Raw genomic sequence first — 18,262 nt, 5'->3', positions numbered from 1 at the left:
CAAATGAGATGATGCAGGAATAAGACTTAAGACTTCCTTGGAAGCTAAATATTTTCCACCAACTTTTTATTATTATCAAATGTTTAAGAGTTTGTTTTATCCTGCAGTTAAATAATCATGCATGTGGGTATTTAATTTGCAGAACCAAACTTGAGCTTCAAAGCTTGAGCAAAGACAAACATTTTAAATGATTTTTCAACTTATTTTCTATTATCCCTTTGTATCAAATCAGTCTCAACAGATTTTTTCTGAAGACCTTCTGAAATGAAGTGATTATTATCCTGAAAATTCCAATTATCCAGTCTTTTAAAGATCCCAATATGCCTATACTTCCCACTACAATCTGGATTTTTCAAGGTTATTAATTAGTTAAAGAATGGCTTTTTGGCAAGATAGCTCTTTATTTATATTTATAAAAGAAAAGGGCAAATGCTACTCTGCTGTTTGATTGAAATTATCTGGATAAAATTCTAATCTTAGTGCTAGGGTAGTCTTTTAAAAAAAAAAGATTTTATTTATTTAATCATGAGAGACACACAGAGAGAGGCAGAGCCACAGGCAGAGGGAGAAGCAGGCTCCATGCAGAAAGCCCGATGTGGGACTCGATCCCAGGACTCCAGGATCACGCCCTGGGCTGAAGGCGCGCTAAACCACTGAGCCACCCAGGCTGCCCCTGCTAGGGTAGTCTTAAAGAACAGTGATACACTTATATTCAATTCTTGTGTTTAACCACTATTCACTGCTATCCTGCTCTGTGCAAAGCCCTAAAAATACAATAATAATTAAGTCACTAAAAAGCAAGACAAGCAGTGGCATTTTCTATAACTGTTTGTCTATTCCAGAAGCTGGTAGATCTTCAGAAGCTGTTTTAACAATTGAGAGAGCTTTATCTAAACTATGAAGTAAGAAGAGTGAAGGAATAAATGTGGACTGAGAAAAAAAAAATCCATGATAAACTAAATCAACATTTAAAGTTAATATTTTTAAAGACATAAAATGTGGGACCTGTGTTTGCATTTAACCCTTAAAATTATGTGGGTCTTATTTTTGTGTTTTACTCTTAAAGTCATGTTAGTCAAGACCAAGCCATCCTCTGCCATAAACATTAGGTGACTTCAAGAACAATAAGCTCCCCAATAACACAGCAAATTCAAAATATTTGAAGGTAGAAAAGGAAACTTTGGTTGTGTTCGTCCTTTGGACCATTGAGCAAGTTTATTTTTTCTATTTTTTTCCCTCCAAATACCTAGATAAAGGAAAAAAACAATACACAGCACCTGAAACTGTAGGCCTGGGTATATAAAACTGAGTATTACATTGAAAGTATAATTTTGAATAGCATAAAAATTAACATCCACAGTTAATTCCCAAACCTCTTTTTACCAATCATTTCTTTCTTTTCACAAAACAGACTGTTTGTTGTGTTAATTTTTTTGCTATATACACGAACAGTTTTATCTGTAAAGAAATAGGTGATATACTTAATAGTTTTTTGGATTTTGAAGTATACATACATCAGAATCATAATCAAAATGTGCTGTTTTATTAAAAAGCAGTAAGCTAATAAGTTAGTCTACCACAAGCTAACACACCAGCTACTTGCAAGTTAACAAGTTAGCCTGCCACAGTTTTGTGGTTACTGGTAGAAGACACGAGTCTCCTGGATCAGAAACAAAGGACAATTTGTTACTCAGAGCAATAGCAATAGCCAGGGGGTATCAGCGTCTGCACTGATACCTAGAGCCCCAATTCCTACAGGATTGCATGAGAAGAGAGGAATCCTAAACCTAGGGAATTCAAATCTTTTATAATGGACAGTAAAAGCACCTGCCCATTGCTCCAGACAAAGGTACAATTTTTATGTTCCAAGGCTGTAAGCAACTTCACCCTTTCCACTGGAAGGAGACAATATGTCCATCTCCCATCTTCTCATTGCAAACATTCTTGAAAAGTTGGTTGAGAACAAACGACAGTCAGTGCTTTGCTTTGCAAGAGCAAAGAGACTCATGGAGCATTGCCTTTCAACAATTGTAAGCAGTGATTTCTGGGGAAAGAGTTCGGAGGCACAGAGAAAGAATCCTTTCCTGATGACTTTTCTGGTGCCAAGGAAGACAAGGCCCCTTCATACTGGGTAGTTTGGTGAGAGTTGAGTTTGGGTGAGTTTCCATTGACGCTCATGGCCTGAGAAGAAGAAAATTCCATGTCCTATCCTTCCTTTCTTTCCTGTCCCAATCTCTCAATTTCCTAGGACATTATAGTTGCTGTCTTTGCATCTTGAGCCCTGACTTGGAAATCAATTGCCTTAGAAATAATTTGTAATGGCAGTCAGATTCCCTGACTATTCCTCTCACTGCCTCCAATCTCAGGCTCCCCAAAGGCCCTATTAACCCATAATGTATCTGATTTATGGAACATTCCGTTTCAACTGCATTGTGAATTAAATAAACTTGGCAGGCTAGCTGGAGACCATAACCACCACTTAGGGAGTCTCTAGTGTGGGAAAATGTGTTTTATTAATGAATGCATTTAACAAATGTCTTTATGGGCCATGCCTCCCAGTAGATTGCATCATTGTGTTTAATAATCAAGTTTTAAGAATATTACCAGAGGAAGTTTACTTTTGCAACTGTCTATGAAAAATGGCAGTGTTCCATGGCCGGCAAAAGGTTATCCCAAGTCAAAAGCCTACAGAAAAAAAGTAGACTTAACCTTCAGCAGGAGATTAAAGTTCAGGGTATATGAGCTAACATGTCTGTCAGATTATCATCTTCTCTCCCAAGAGAAATGTGATGGCCAAAAAGCAGACTGTAAAAGAAGAAACACCTAATGATGTTTCATCAAACCCTTGAAAAATGAGGCGTTTGTAATGTGTCAGGAAGAAAAAACCCAAGGAATGATCTCAGTTTCACTGGAAAAGGATTGTACGTCTGAGAACCTCTCCGAGTATTCCCAGTTTACCTTCAAATTCCCTTGTGTTATGGGGCTCTTGTTGTGCAACAGGACATTATCATTTATCATCAGAATCTTCTCCGTGATGTTCCACTTTCATCTCTGCTTTTGTTTAACCTCAGCCCATTACAGGCAGCTGTGGAATATTTTCCTATGTGCATTCCCATTTAGAACTTACCAAACATTTTTATCATTTTCTGTCAATTTTTACATAATTCTTTAAAGAATTTATGCTCCTTTTTTCCTGGCTGAAAATTACCCAGTTTCCCACTTGGAGAGACTGAAAGTAGACTAGCAAAGCCAAGTGTGATCGCCTTGGTTGTATAGTAAAAGGGGCAATCACTATTTCTGTGCTCTACCAGATTGCTGACCTTTTTTGTTTATCAGAGTGAGGGATTCTTTGGTAACAATGCCACCTTTAATTGTCTTTTATTTTTGCTGTTCTCCCAGGATCTTACTTGGTGTTGATCTGGGGGAAAAACACCTTTTGGTCCTTTTGGAATTATAATTCTCCATCTCCTAATTTATCTCTCTTATTGTTGATTTTGTGTCTAGCTTTTCATATTTCTAGAGCACATTCTTAGAATTTTACAAAATATTATTTTAAAATACCGAATTACTAAACTATTCTAAGAAGTATTTATTTATTTATTTATTTATTTATTTATTTATTTATTCACAAGAGACACAGAGAGAGAGAGAGGCAGAGGAAGAAGCAGGCTCCATGCAGGGAGCCTGATAAGGAACTCGATCCTGGGACTCCTGGATCATGCCCTGGGCATGAAGGCAGGCTCTAAACCGCTGAGCCACCCAGGGATCCCCTTACTTTTGAATATTATAGAAAAGATTATATTAATGAACCCTTCAAACTTAAAAATCTAAATGAATATTATCTCCTTCCATATGACTGCCTTAGGAGTTTTTACTTTTATTCCACCAATCTTGCCATTTTATTTATTTTATTTTATGTATTTATTTATTCATTCATGAGAGACACAGAGAGAGAGAGAGAGAGAAGCAGAGACACAGGCAGAGGGAGAAGCAGGCTCCATGCAGGGAGCCCGATGTGGGACTTGATCCCGGGTCTCCAGGATCATGCCCTGGGCTGATGGTAGCGCTAAACCGCTGAGCCACCAGGGCAGCCCCAATCTTACTATTTAAAAAAAAAAAAAATTGGAACTCCTCTTGTGGATTTGCCTTTGGAACTGGCTGCTTTGTTTTACTCAACTCAGTGGTAGTAAATCTCCATCCTTTAGGGGTGGATCTTTCTTTTTTGATAGAGATCATTGTCATCCATTGTCTGGTAAATAGGTTAATGAGCAGACTGGGAGACCATTTAGGAGAAAAAGTACCTGACTATAAGGAGTAGGGGTGGCATTCTTGTCTGACTAAACTGGCTCCAAAGACAACTTCAGAAAGGACTTCTGGAAGGTTTTATAGCTTTGTCAGGAGGAATTGGCTGCCCATATGTCTGGCCCCTGTGCAGATCCCTGGTTCAGTGATAGTGATAGTGATGTATGATAGTGATGATAGTGATGTATCACATGGATCCTGGCATGTCATTGCCTTGAACCTACCTGGTAGGCCATTTTAGTTTAAGAGAAATGGGAAGTCATTTAAGGATTGTGAGCAGACGAGTGCCATGAACTGGTATGTTTTGAAAGGATCATTCTGGATGCTGTATTGAGAAGACACTGAAAAGGAAAGAGTATAAGGTGGGACAGACTATAGGGGTCTAATTAGGAAGTTATTGCAGTAATCCAGGCAAGAAATAATGTTGATTCGAACAAAGAAAATGGAAGTGATGAGAGGTGGTTGGTTTAAAAGATACAGTCAACAGGTTTCCTGATATGGGCTGATTGGGTCTCAGCTAGGAGATATTTTTCCTCCTAATGGGGTATTTGGCAACATCTGGAGACATCTTTGATTGTCATGACTAAAGGCATACTATAGGCATTTAGGGAATAGTGGCCAGGGCCAGGGTTGCTGCTATACATCCTACATTGCAGAGGATAGTTTCTCTCAAAAATTACCTAAAGAATTACCAAGTGTAAAATGTGAATTGTGCTGACGTTGAGAATCCCTGTTCTTGTTGCACTTTGCAACAACATTACTTTGCAAGTTCTCCAACTATATGCTTTAGGAGAGTCCACTTCAAGAAATTTGACACTAAGCTAATGCAATTGTTCAAAAGAGGACACACCAGCAAAATTCATTCTGCCAATGGACTGAAAGCTTAAATTAGAAAGAAACCTCCCCAGTGGGCATGTTCTAAGAATAATGCATAAGGCTGTTCAGAGGTGACTTTATCCACCAATGTATCCACATGGAGGGCAACCAAAGTCAGGACTTCTGCTTAGACATCCAGAACCCAGTCTCTACAGGAGCCACCGAAGTCTACATTTATAAAAAGTTCCTGCTGATTTTCTTGCCAGTGAGGGAACAACATATAGAGATAAATCTAAGTGGAGTTTGCCCTACCAAGTGTCCCAGGTTCATGATGCCAGAGGAAGAAATCTGTTGTCCACCATAGTAAGGCAACCACTGAACAGATTTGCCATTTTAAGGATTCATGTAGTTGGGTGTCCTCACTTTGTGCAGATTATCAACTCTATGATATGCATCAAATAATTACAACTTGGGAAACTACTCTATGAATATAGGCATCCTTTACTTAGGAACATTTTATTTGGGAAGATAATAATCAATTCTTTTAATCCTAATTCTTGGAAATAGAGTTAATATCAAAGTAATATGGGTGTTTCTATTGGCGGTAACACATCAGGAGGACAAAGCCACAAGACTGCTGCCCTATCTGTGTAGACAACAAAATTATACAGGCCATCTTTATCATCCATATATTTATTATTCAAGTTCTCAAACTTATAAGATTCACAGACAAGCAAAAATATTATTACACAAAAATATTTGATAGGAAACTATCACATATAAATTTTGTTTAAAATTTTGAAAATTTGAAAAAATTTTTTTGGAAAATTTGTTCAAAAATCCCTTTCTGCTTTATGCTAGCTTTATCTTTTGCAATATTTTCATATCTTTGCCATTTTCTTTAAAAATCATGACATGGAGAGCACTTGATAGGATGAGCACTGAACATTATACTGTATGTTCGGAAATTGAATTTAAATAAAATATTAAGAAATATAATAATAATAAATTATGACATATTAGGGCACCTGGGTGGCTTAGTCTGTTAAGCGACTGACTCTTGATTTCCCAATGGGTCATGATCTCAGGGTGGTGAGATGGAGTGCCAAATTGGGCTCTGCACTCAGCGAGGAGTCTGCTTGAGATTCTCCCTCTCACTTTGCCCCTCACTGCACTCACACTCTCCTTCTCTCTCTAAAATAAACAAATCTTTAAAATATAAAAAAATATATAGCGTGCTATAATTATCAATGAAACAGAAAACCTTACAAAAGGTACAGGCTTTCACGAAGCCCATAAAACATCAGAAAACAGCTAAGCTATTGAAAAATAAAGATCTGATGACTAAGTAAGTCCCTCAAAAAAGGCCCTGAAGAAGCCCTTGAATATTTTGCAAACATAACTATGAGCATGCTACAAAAGCAAAGTGAGAAATGAAGGATGCCCTACTGTGCTATTGTATGACTTTGTTGGAAAAAAATTAACCCCTCAAAAAGACTTTAGTTTATTTTTTTGTGCATCCTAAGAATTAGCACAATCATATGCAGACTCTAACCTAGATGTTGTTAATTAGGAAATAAAATAAGGATTTTTTTTTTTTAGTTTATAGACTAACATCTTATCTTTTTTCTTCAATATAAAAATACACAGAAAATTTCCTCCAGATTCCCTTATTCTGTCATTCCCACCACCTGCATTACAAGCCCAGTTCTTAATGAAAGACAATTGGCTTCTGTCTGCTTATTAGAGTTTGACATGTATCCTCTACCCCAAGACGAGTACGACTTTGTTTTCCACTAAATGGTTAAAGTGGCTGGATTAGTCACTGCCAGTAGATGGGCACCTAATTCCAAAGAGCTACAGGGACATGAGCCCAAATCTCAAAGTACCTCAAGTAGCTCTAGAACCTACTGAAATATCCTATTAGACTACATTAGGATCAAGGCCTATTTGAGAAACTTGCAGCCCAAACAAATAGATGTTCCTCTCAGACCAGGGAATCCTCAGTCTGGAGAAGCCTCCCAAGTGACAAAATAGCTTAACCAAATATGTCCCAAGCTTTAGATGATTATGAATTGACCTATGACTGACCAGCTCTCCTGTCACTTTTCACAACCAAACAAAATCTATAAGAGATTCTTCCTCCTTTGCATTTTACAAATTGGCTTGGTTCCAGAATGGCTTTATTCTAGTTCCTTGACCTGCCTATCATTTCAGGCCCAGCTCCTGCACAGTTTCATGTTACAGATGAGAAAACCTACACTTGGAAGGGTTAAGTAATTTTTCAAGGCCACAAACATAGTAAGTGGCAGAGTTGAGATTTGAACCATGACAGCTTGATTCCAGAACTGACGCATGTCACCATCTGCAATATTGACTCTATTGACGGAGCAATATCTGGTAAAATAGAAAAGAAGATTAGTGTTCTAGGCTGCTGCTACTAAGAAAGATAATGATGACTGTGTTGTGGGAAAGTTGGATCACACCAAGAGCAGCTGTCTGCAGTACCTACTCAACTATGTAAAAATTAACCAATTTAAAACCCTGGAAATTCCTTCCCAAACAAAGGCTCCTAGAAATCCTACATAAAGAAAACAGCATTAGATGGTATTTAAAGCTAAACTAATGGGATACCTGGGTTGCTCAGTTGGTTAAGTGTCTGCCTTCTGCTCAGGTCATGAACTCAGGGTCCTGGGATTGAGCCCTGTGGGGGGCTCGCTACTCAGTGAGGAGTCTGCTTCTCCCTCATGCTGTGTCTCAAATAAATAAATAATAAAATCTAGCTTTTAAAAAAAAAGCTAAACTAAAACTTAAAACAAACAAGTCAAACAAGACAAACTGATCCTAACTTCCTCCTCTACTATCAAGCCTTGGGAACATCATGCAATCTCCATGCTTCTTTCTTCCCATCTTAAACATACAGCAACATAAGTACAGCTTTTCCTTCTCCATGGCATTGTGAGTACAGATCAATAAGTATGTATTTTCTCTTTTTTAAAAAATAATTTATGAGAGAGAGAGTAGGGGGGGAAACAGAGGCAGAGGGATAAGCCAGCTCGGCACTGAGCACAGAACCTGACAAGGGACCTGATCCTAGCATCCTAAAAGCATGACCTGAGCCAAAATCAAGAGTCAAAAGCCAAAGGCAAGAGTTTAACCGACTGAGCCACTCAGGTGCTCCTCAATGAGTTTTCATTGTCAATGTTTTTTGAGGTCATTAGAAAAAGGATGTCACATAATTCCAATGTGAATTCCCATTTGCTTACTTTTAGCCACTCCAGTTCATTTTATTTTTATTTTTTTAAGATTTTATTTATTTATTCATGAAAGACACACACAGAGAGAGAGAGAGAGAGAGAGAGAGAGGCAGAGACACAGGCAGAGGGAGAAGCAGGCTCCATGCAGGGAGCCTGATGTGGGACTCGATCCCGGGACTCCAGGATCAGGCCATGGGCAGAAGGCAGGTGCTCAACCACTGAGCCACCCAGGCATCCCTCCTGCTCATTTTATTTCACTAGAATCTTCCTTGATCACTGCAAGTCATTGCTTGTACTTTGCACTATGTGTATCTACAGTTACCTACAGAAATGTATTCATCATTACTCACTCATCATTAAATTGGTTTTAGCAGTAAACAACTGAAAAGATGCCATCAAGGAGCCAGTCCATGGGAAACTAGATCTTTTCCTTAAAATCAAATACAACTGCTATTGCATCATATCAAAGTCCATATCAATGATTTTGTCCTCTGTTATATCATTTTTAATGTAACAGAATAACCCTTATGGCTTTTTATTCTTCTTTTATTAGTTCTCTAATATTTGTATACCTTTATCTGGCTATGAGCTTTTGGATATTTTTCATGTATATATAATTTAATTTGAAGTGCTTTTTCCCCCCCAAATATTTTTACTTATGTCTCATTTTCTTTACAGGTATTTCTTTTTGTTGATACTACACTAAATATCATTCATAGTCTTCAAAGCGGTTTCATGTAAGTCCCATTTCTTCATTTCTATTTAAAATACATATATAGGTCAGAAGCATAATTATTCTATTCCTTTGAAGTTCTCTTTTAAAGCCTATGTTAATTGTGCAGTCTCAGCTGACTACCTAAAACTTCAATATTTTTATCACATATAAGCAAAGAATGGTTTTACAAATTAAGATTTCTAAGACTTAGATTCTCCTTTTGCTGCTATAAAAGTTCCATTATAATGGTGGTTTTCAAAGTGTGGTCCCAGGACCAGTAGCATCAACATCATCTGGGAATGTTTCAGAATATGCAAATCTTTGCCCCATCTCCCCACCCCCGACACCACACCCCAGCCCATACCTACTGCATCAGGAAGTGTAGGCCTGGCATCCAGCAACCTGTGTTTGAACAAGCCCTACACATGATTCTGATATTTGACAACCATTGTATCATAGAGATTATTTTTAAGGTCCTTGAAGAACATGAATGATTCCTTTTTTTTTTTTTGGTCTTTTTGTCTTTTATCACTCCGTGCGCCTCCAATATTATGCCTGGCACGTATTAGGTACTTAGTAGATATTGTTGGTATAAATGAATCCATTGATTAGCCAATCATTTCCAGGTTAGTTTGGCATTGTCTTCTTCTGGCTTCTCTGTTCTTCACATCTGTCATCCATAAAATTGAAGTAATATTACGAAGAGGCACAAGAGTGGCCTGAACATGACTCTCAATGGGCTCTGTTGCTGTTTTGTCAGCACAATGCTGTCACAGTGCCCAGTGTTACTTTTAAGTTCTCCACGATCAGTGGTTTTTCAGGATGCTTAGAAGCAACTTGCATACCAAGCAGGAAGAGCACAAAGAAACTGCAGGATATTGAACAACGCAGAGCACTGCGCTGCACTTATATCATCACAGCATCTTACTTCCCTCCCTAATGTAAAAGGGCAAGTGTGTCACCACATAAGCATTCAGCGGTTCCTGCTACACTGTACGCATAACAGAAAGCCAGGAAGATTAATCATGATATCTGAATCTGTAGGTATAATTCCATGCTCCAGAAGTAGTATTTGCCTGACCTGGGTATTATATAAGAAACATAGCTCTTGATTGCTTTTTTTCTCAAAGAGTTTCTTCATAAAAATATGAAAAAATACCACATTTCTGCATTTCATGAAATATTCACAGACAATGACAGTTTTGCTGAAATCATGTAATCAGCCATTCCTAAATTGGTGCCATTATAATTACTGTTTATTTGAAAATCCTCAGAGAAGGACAGAAGATACGTCTTCAGTTTTGTAATGATCAGAGGTTATTCTCCTGGATGCTCTTCCAAACACCTGGGTTAACACCTATGTAAATCAGATAATGCTAATGTGTGCATATTAATGAAGGTCAAGCATTACCATTCCCACAGCTAATTTTTAAAAAAACTAATTTCCTCCTTTTGACAGTATTATTACCAACAGATTCTTATCCTTGCAAGTCCAGACATAACAGTAAAAAATAGAAACCTCCTTTATGCTTCTAATGCCTCATCTCTTTTACTTTAAGATACTCTTGATTGCTGTTTCCAGTAGTTTGGTCTCCTGTGTTGAGAAAACCTGCTATCACACAAAGAACCTGGATTATCAGGCTTTTGGGGTTTTGTTTTGTTTTGTTTTATTTTCAGAAAACCTGGGTTTCAGTCCTTTAGCTACAATTAAAGATAGTCACTTCTCCTTTGAACTGTAACTTCCGCACGCAGAAAGGAAAGATGACAGCTTGGTGAAAGTGACCTTTAAAAAGTCAGTTGCTATGGATGCAATCAAAAACAAAACAAAACAAAAAGCATACACAAAAAAGCCAAAAAAAATAAAAACAACCACCAAAAAAAAAAAAACAAGTTTTAGCGAGGCTGTGGAAAAATCGAAACCCTTGTGCACTATTGGTGGGAATGTAAAACGGTGCAAACATATGAAAAAGAGTATGGTGGTTTCTCAAAAACTTAGAAATAGAACTACCATATGATTCAGTAATTCCACATCTGTATATATTCCCAAAATAATTAAAAACAGCATCTTGAAGAGATATTTGTACAGCCATATTCATAATAGCATTATTCACAATTATTAAATAGTCATTCATTGATAGATGAATGGATAAACACAATGTGATATATACATACGATGGAATATTATTCAGTCTTTAATAGAAAGTAAATTTGGACACCTGTTACACATAGGTAGATCTTGAGGACATTATGGTAGGTGAAATAAGCCAGTCACAAAAATCACAAAAACAGTACGATTTCATTCAGATGAGATATCAAGAACAATCAAACTCATGGAAACAGCAAGTAGAATGAATTGTTGCCAGGTCCAAGGTGGAGGGAGAGTTGGCCAGTTGCTGTTTAATGGATCTAGAATTTCAGTTTTGGAAGATGAAAAAGTTCTGGAGATTGGTTGCACAACAATGTGGATAAACTTAACGCTACTAAGTTGTACACCTAAAAAATAGGTAAGAAATTAAAACAATGAGCTATCATTGCACACCTCTTGGAATGGCCAAAATCCAAAACACCGACAACACCAAATGCTGGTGAGGATGTTGAGCAGCAGGAACTCTCATTCATTGCTGGCGGGAATGCAAAATAGTACAGCCACCCTGGGAGACTGGTAGTTTCCTACAAAAATAAAACACATACTCTTACCACACGATCTGGCAATCAGTCTCTTTGGTATTACCCAAAGGAATAAAAAACTAATATCTACACCAAAACCTGTACACAGATGTTTATAGAAACTTTATTCACAACTGCCCAAACCCCAAACCAACCAAGATGTCCTAAGCTGTGGTATATCCAGTCAATGGAACATTATCCCACATTAAAAAGAAGTGAGCTATCAAGCCATAAAAAGACACAGAGGAATCTTAAATACCTATTACTCAGTGAGAGAAGCCAATCTAAAAAGGCCATATATATTATTTGATCCTAACTATATGACATTCTGAAAAGACAAAACTATGGAGAGAGCAAAAAAGATCACTGGTTGTCAGTGGCTAGAGGGAGGGAGGGATGAATAGGTGAAACACAGAGAACTTTTTAGGGCAATGAAACTATTCTGTGTGATTATAATGGCAGAAATGTGGCATTATAAGTGGCATTATATGTACAACACCAAGGGTGAACCCTAATGTGAACTTTCGGTGATAATGATGTGGTTCATCAATTCTAATGAATGTACCCCTCTGGGGTGGGATAATGGGAAGGGGGAGAGGTATATGGGATATCTCTGTACCTTCCTCCCAGTTTTGCTGTGAATCTAAAATTCCTCTAAAAAATAAAGTCTCTAAATTGAAAGAGAAAAATTGAGATAAATTTTATGTTATGTGTATTTTGTCACAACTAAAAATAAAATTGAAATCACTTGCTTTATAAAATTTGCCCTCTTGAAAGAAAGGATTCCGTATCAATTTGCTATGTATTATTATCTCTCAGTGTTCTAATACCCCCAAAAAGTATAATAATAAAGTTTAATATAACTATAGGGCTATAGTTTGTATTTATGTACAGTTCATTTATATGGAAAATCTATGGCAGCATCAGAAATATTCAAAACCTTCTTCCATTTCGATTGCCTCCCAGACCACACTGGCGACGGCAATGAGTGGAGTATTTCTATGAAGAGAGAACATGTCCCAGTAGGAGGGCAGGGCTCTTTCTCTACTCATCCTTTCTCCTACCAGGCTGAGGGATTGCACAGCACTGTCCCCAGCCCTGCAAGCCGCTGAGAGGACAAGGAGATCAATTGTAAGAAGCAGGCCCCACTGGTGTGCTGAGAGATTATGTGCCCCAGTGTCCTCCCTCACCTCCTCCCTTGGCTTCTTACAACCCCCTTCCTTTCCCCCAAAATCTAGAGACAAAGACTCCCGAATACAAAAACCAAGGTAAGGAAGTGGCTTTTTTTCAAGGCCCCAAAAGCAACTACTGTGACAGTTCAGCCATTCTCTGGAGAATTCAACACGCAACCAGTTAAAAGTAGTTTTTCTGCCCTTTTTTTTTCCTTTTCCTTTTTTGGCCTTTCTGGTCATAAAGAAAAAATCACAGTGGTAAATGGGGCTGGTTCTCTTTCCTTTACAGCCAGGTTACATTTCTCTTCAGGTGTGCCACCCCCTACCCCCCACCATCCCCACAGTTACTTGCACTTTCTCAGTGTTGGCCCCATTTTGGGAGAGGATGTCCACCATGTGGGCCTGCCCTCTCCTCACTGCTCCACATGTTCTGAATACAAACTCCAGGTTCTGAACCTCTCCCACTTCTTCCTTTCAGCCCTTGCTCCAGAAATCAAAGCCTGTTTCTGTACTACATCTCTCAGGCTGATGACAAACTGGCTAAACTGCCCTACTGGTTTACACTAGGTTGTCATTGTTAATTAGGACTCACCTCCAGAATCACTTCCATTTTAGAACAGGATTCAATACCTCAACATAAAGTCTTCATCAACCCAAGGTGAGACTCTCAGGCGCTATATGTATCTGCCGAGTGAAGGGACCAGACAGTCTTCCCAGGGCCAGTCAAATCATGTCACGTGATTCTTGGCCCTCCCTGCTATGCAAAAAGGCATCCTTGCTCTTTAAACTTTGCTCCTGCAGTTGTTCATTTAGTAACTATGTCCTTGGTCCATGCCACGTCCAGGCTTCTGACATGAGTTCTTCCAGCATTTCCTTGGCAGCCCTACAAGCAGCCTTTCAATAAAGTGCCCATAAATGGGGGAGCCTGGGTGGCTCAGTCTGTTAAACGTCTGCCTGTGGCTCAGATCATGATTTCAGGGTCCTGGGATGGAGTCCTATGTGGGGTTCCCTCCTCAGCGGGGAGCCTGCTTCTCCCTGCTTCTGCTTTCCCATGCTCGCTCTCTCTCTCTCTCTCTCTCTCTCTCTCTGTGTGGAATAAGTAAATAAAATCTGTAAAAAAAAAAATAAATAAAATGGCCATAAAGACACAGAAAGAAGAAATTTAGGACTACACTGATCATTAGGGCGAAAGCAAGCCTAACTCTCATATGTGGGAAAGATCAATACTAATTCTAAAGCAGAATGAGATTGGTAGAAATAGCTCGGAGAGAAGCACATATCCTTTACCCCTTTGAATCTATGGGAAAAATGTCCTGGGAGAAAGGAAGGCAAGCAGTAAAGAGTGCATTGCTTTTGAGGCATGGATGCTAATGTAGAGTTGAGAGCGCGGTCAAGAATTTACACCAGTCATTAGGATTCGTGATAAAAATTGTTTTCACATTTAATGTTGCCTTTCTCCCCACACAGGTCTGGTTCTTCAGGCTTCTGCATCTACACTATTCATATGTCTCTGGGTTTAAAATATAGTGCTGTATTTGAACAGACTTTAATTTCTCCGTTTTTATATTCTACTGTTTAGTTAATCCTTTAAATAGAATGATAATAAATTCGGCATATTGTTGCAAAATTTGCATAGGTAATTGCCTCATTTATGCGTTCTCTCTTTTGATAACAGCATTTCATGGCTGACTCGCATCAAGTTTAAAGTATGCTAACACTCCTAGAGCATGCAGTTATTTTCCAACATTACCACTAAACATTCTACTCCTGTAACTGATTGTCATTGGTTTTGCCAGTCCTAGATTTTTAAAATAGTATCTGAAGCGTAGAGCAGTTGTGCAATCAATCTAATTCAGGTAAATTTGTTTTTCAAATGGAGAGTACCTGAAAAGTGTGGTGTAAGTAAAAACAAAAGCTGACCTCTGTTCTCAAGCAAATTCCACATTCAAAAAACAGTCTTTATCTGGAAGCGTTTGAATCAAATGAACAATTACTAGAGATGATGGTAAACTGACATGAAAATTGCCTGAATTAGTCCATCTGGAGAGAAGAAAACAGAAAGAAGACAGTCAGCATTTTAAGATATACAAGATTATTTTAAAAAGAATACCAAAGAGCAAACCTGTTCAAAAACGTATCCTCATTTATAGATGAAGAAAAAGAAGTGTTCATCATTCATCAAGAAATAGGAAATTATCTGAAGTCGAGAGGGGTTTTGTTTGTTTTAGGTCTTGGGCTCCAACTGATATTCCACTTCTCCATTTCAAATGTATCCCCAAATGAACAGAATGCAAAGAATAAGGACAGGAACCGACACCTAAGGCGAAAATGACAAAAGAACAAAATAGGAACATAAAAATGAGTAGTCTAAGCATAGCCATATTTTCAAGAAAAAAGTGTGTAGATGATCATAAACCAGCATATGTCTACAAAGTACTGGATGTTCAGTCCCGGACTCTAAAATAATATTATGGAAAACTTTATCCTTTACTGCACCTTGTCTTTTATTAAACATTATGTGCCATAGCCCAGATGTAAATCTGACCTACCTTTTTTGCACAAGATAGCCCAAGAGAATGCTAGAAAAGCTAAATACCAGGACTAGGCAGAGACAGAATTAGCTGAGCATGGATAAAAGTATGAAAAGAAATACCTCAAATTTCTAACAGTGGTTGCTGCCACTGGATGGAATTAGAGCTGGGGAGGGATTAGAATGATCAATTTTATATCATGTATTTTCTGCTCGAATACTTTTAATTGGTTATAATGCTTATAAATCACTTCAATAATTTAAAAATCAATTGTTAAAACTTTTGGCCAGATGTCAAATAATGCAGCTTGTCAGTTCAAGCAATTTCTGACTTAGAGAAACATCACTTCCTTACTAACGACCCCCAAATGCCACTGCTCCCCTGTCTCCCTTCAGTTGGACACACTGCCACGCCCACAGAAAAGTCTCAGGACTACTGTCAGGTGGCCTATCGGAGGGTGTGGAAGAGGAGGAGTGCAGGTAGGTGGGTTTTTGTAGACAACCCGTGCATTCGGAGTAAGGGAAGAAGTTGTGAAAACTATAAACAGACCTTGAATCCAGATTCCCAAACGGAGCTTCTTGCTTAAGTATTGTCCCACATCCCCCCCGCCCCCCCAAGACTCCCTGGTTTGGTTGGGTTTTTTGCACTTCAGTTTTCACCCTCCATAGAATTCTACCAAAAAGATGACCTTTTCCTTTTTTTTTTTTTTTTTTTTTAAGATGACCTTTTCCTTTACATCTTTCTTTAAAGCACAAATAACCTCTTGAAAGAGTGAAGTGCGATCTCCTGGGCTATTTGTGGATACCTTATTCCTATTGGTAAATGACTTGATTTTGCATCCTCAAAACGGCCAGCTGAAGTTAGCCTTGCTGAGTGGAGCGAAGGCATATGGTTTGTAAGCGTATCAGCAATGGGAGGCCTGGATGTTGAATGGAAGACTTGGTCCAGCAGAGAGTGTGGAAGTCTGGGGACCGCCAAAGAACCCCAGAAGTCTTAAAGGAAGATGGGTCATAACAGAAGGCGGTCGATACCAATACAAATTTGGTCGATACCAAATGTCTAGGGCTGCTTAGACAAGCACCCAGTGAGAAACGATAAACCCCTTCTGTTCCTTTCAACAGCTTCTCCTCCTCTCTTTCCTTTTTTTTTTTTTTTACTTCAAATACTAAATAACAATGAGCAATGCCCTAAATAAATTTGGGTCAAAGCTCCTTCCTCCATCCCTCTACCTCCAGGGACTCCCCATCACTTTCCACAGCCTGAACACTCCATCGTTTGTCTACTGCCAAGGATAAGGTTTGCAAAACAGCTTATTGAAGCTTGCCAGTCAGAATCTGCATTGGGGAGGAGGGAGTTACACCTCAGAGGGGCACACCTGACCGGTAATAGAGGGCTGGTTCTTTTGCCATGATGGAAATGAGAGCCGAGGCGAAGAGCTGAATTGAAAGGTGAAGGGAGCACCAGGGGTTGGATGGGGGACTGGAAGAGAGGAGAGACTCTGGGCAGGAGAGAGAGGCACTGAGGCTGGAGAGTATTGAGCCATCTAACAGGGGATGTTATCAAGTCTCTGTTGTGTCCTCTGCACTCTGAGTCCCCTTCCCAATTCTCTACTAAATCCTCCGGAAAATATCCACTCCTTATAATTGGAGTTAGCCCCCCTTTTTGCAGATAAATTACAGGGTTGAGTAAGGAAAGTCTAACGTAAAACAAAGCCTTCTCCTCAGGACTCCACTTACATGTGTAAAAGTATATATGCTTATGACAAAATAAAAGAAAGTTGTTTCGATAGAGTGGTGACAAGCTACTTTTCTCTTTTCTGTTGTCATTAGCATGCACTTTTACAATACATAGATCTTTTGTTTCCAAGAAAGGACTTTGCATTCAAGTATGTACATACTTGTCCTTATGTACAAGTTCCCGCCAGGTCCTCTCTCCAGCCTGGCCTGAGTCACATCGCCTCTGCCGGAGACTCATATCACACCTCCCTGTGGGTTTTGGAGCTTTCAGGACTCAGGCCCCAAACAGACGCAGGGCTTCAGAGACCAGGCTTCTGGGCATCCTAAAGACACAGCGAGCCTGCCAGTAGCAGAGATGGCTGTGCCCTCTAAAAACATGGTTACAAAATTCAAGACACGTCAGTGATAGAGAACCCACTCTACGTGCCATCAAAAACAGTTGGTAAAGGGAGCTAAAAGAAAGAGTGACATTTATTAGCAGCACTTCTTGGTTTTCCAGAATGTTTTCTCAGTTGAGGACTTCCAATTCTTTGAAGGAGGATGGTGAAGATTAGTAAGATAGTATATAAACTGAGTCTTTTTCAGAGAGGTCAGTTCAATGCCATGTATCTTAGGGAATAATTACTGAAAGCAGTGGGGCCCTAGCTTTTAAAAACATTTCAAAAATCATTAAATAGTCTTTAATCACCGATTTACACTTACCTGACTCATGATTTCCCAGCTCCTTCACCTCTTTCTTTCTCAGTTTCAACGCCTCAAAAGAACACAAGCAAAAAGAGTTAAAGAATCCTTGCGGGCAAGAGTTGTTTTTTTTTTTTAATGAAAATGACATCCAAAGAATCTAGCAAAAACAGAGCATATGCAGCTTGGGCCCGCACTGATTTCTCTTGCAGTCTTTCTTATCCTAACCTCAATTTTTATTCTATAGTTTAATAAACTCTATTATTCGGAAATTTCGCTGCCCATTTGTACCTCACCTCTTGGGAGGTGAGAGATGGTAACTTGAGTCTCCAGGTGCACTAAGATAAAAACATCTGGAGATCACAGGAGTTGTAGAGTAACAGTT

General features: G+C 38.8%; 1 long non-coding RNA gene across 1 annotated transcript; it reads right to left on the bottom strand.

The window, feature by feature from the left end:
- Window positions 1-9,588: 9,588 nt before the first annotated feature.
- Window positions 9,589-17,957, bottom strand: LOC140599749 (uncharacterized). The gene is made up of 5 exons (XR_012002756.1): window positions 17,899-17,957; window positions 15,052-15,246; window positions 14,850-14,969; window positions 13,522-14,039; window positions 9,589-11,760 (listed from the first exon to the last, which is right to left on the bottom strand). It is a non-coding gene; the product is annotated as an uncharacterized lncRNA (long non-coding RNA).
- Window positions 17,958-18,262: the final 305 nt, after the last annotated feature.

This window comes from Vulpes vulpes, chromosome 7, assembly GCF_048418805.1.
Source record: "Vulpes vulpes isolate BD-2025 chromosome 7, VulVul3, whole genome shotgun sequence".
NCBI lineage: Eukaryota > Metazoa > Chordata > Mammalia > Carnivora > Canidae > Vulpes > Vulpes vulpes.
Note: the sequence above shows the minus strand (reverse complement) of the source record. Positions and strands in the feature narration are given on the sequence as shown.